Raw genomic sequence first — 1,348 nt, 5'->3', positions numbered from 1 at the left:
TACTGGAACACAGCTTTAACGTCTTCAGGCGCCTGTTATATGTAGAGACTACGGCAGACATTTGTAGCCATTGAAAAGGTGCTTTAATCTGTACATGTAAAAGGTGCCCTATTCTGTACGAGTCAATGGGGCCAATCAGTCTTCTTGCAAAGAGCTAAATCGCGATATTTTTCGCGTTTGAAGGCCTGCGTTACCGCCAGCTGATCACATCAAATGCGACGAATCTGTTGTGACGTCGCGTTTTTAGTCTGTGCTTTTGGGTTTGTGTTGCAACTATAGCTTTCGGCTCTGCTCGGACTAAAAATGAAGTGGTGTATCGCTGCTGTATTGATATGTAGTCAACCGTCGAGATACAAGAACGAAGTGTGCGAACCACAATGGTGCCCGGGGTTATCTAGTCAGAGGTGCACGTGATCACAGATTGCGTTAAGACCATAGAACGAGGATCACGAAAAGCACTTTAGTGCCCCTTAAAAGGGGTCAGGACGATCCAGAAATAAAATATGAGGTAACTATACACCAACTCATGTTTTCAAACAAACCGGAGCGCCCCTAGCGGACGCCATCGGCGCCGGGCATGCGCGATGGAGTGTGGGCAAGACGCTTGCCGTCGCCCATAAACAAACCATTGGAAGGCGATCTTGTCGGCGTCGGTTTGAGTCCCCGTGCTCTTTTTGGTGCTTGAATTGGTGATTCTAGATCTTTGTGGCCATGTCAGACTACTTTAGTGGCCTCAGCGGAATTAACGAGGCTCGCCACGCCGCAAAACTTTGCACGAATGATGTGACATGCGGCGATTCATTCCGCGGGGACGCCGCCAAATGAACGGTAAAGCCTGATTCGTATGATGAGATTCCGCTCGCAATTTTCAGTCGCGACATTGCTCGGGGTGCAAAAGCATGAACCGTAGCTGAGATCGTCGGCGTGGATACTAAAAATCGCAAACAGAATCGGACCGAGTGAATCAGGAATAACTAGTCGATGATTACCACTGGTGACAATGATCAACATCTCTTTGTGTCTACTGTTTACACCGAGCCGGCTTACCCCAACCAACCTTCAAACTTAAAAGTCGCTTGAGGCCTGCACTAATTTTTTATCGTAATTACCGGGCCAACGTTTGGTCTACGGGCCGGTGTCGTCTGAAAGAGCAGATGCCTTGCATAACCGTTTGAAAGAACAGACGACAGTTCGAACGATCAGGAGGTCCTTTGAACTTGAAGACGCACTGAATGTCCGCAGGTGGTCCGTGCAACTTGAAGGTTTTCCCACGTTTGTGTTGGAACAAAACAAATAAATCTGATAACCACAAATATCTGTGAATTCAACCCAAGCAATCATTGTCCGA

The sequence above is a fragment of the Ixodes scapularis genome, unplaced genomic scaffold (genome assembly GCF_016920785.2).
Source record: "Ixodes scapularis isolate PalLabHiFi unplaced genomic scaffold, ASM1692078v2 PGA_scaffold6__148_contigs__length_123643588, whole genome shotgun sequence".
Classification (NCBI taxonomy): Eukaryota; Metazoa; Arthropoda; class Arachnida; order Ixodida; family Ixodidae; genus Ixodes; species Ixodes scapularis.
This window is presented reverse-complemented; position numbering follows the sequence as displayed.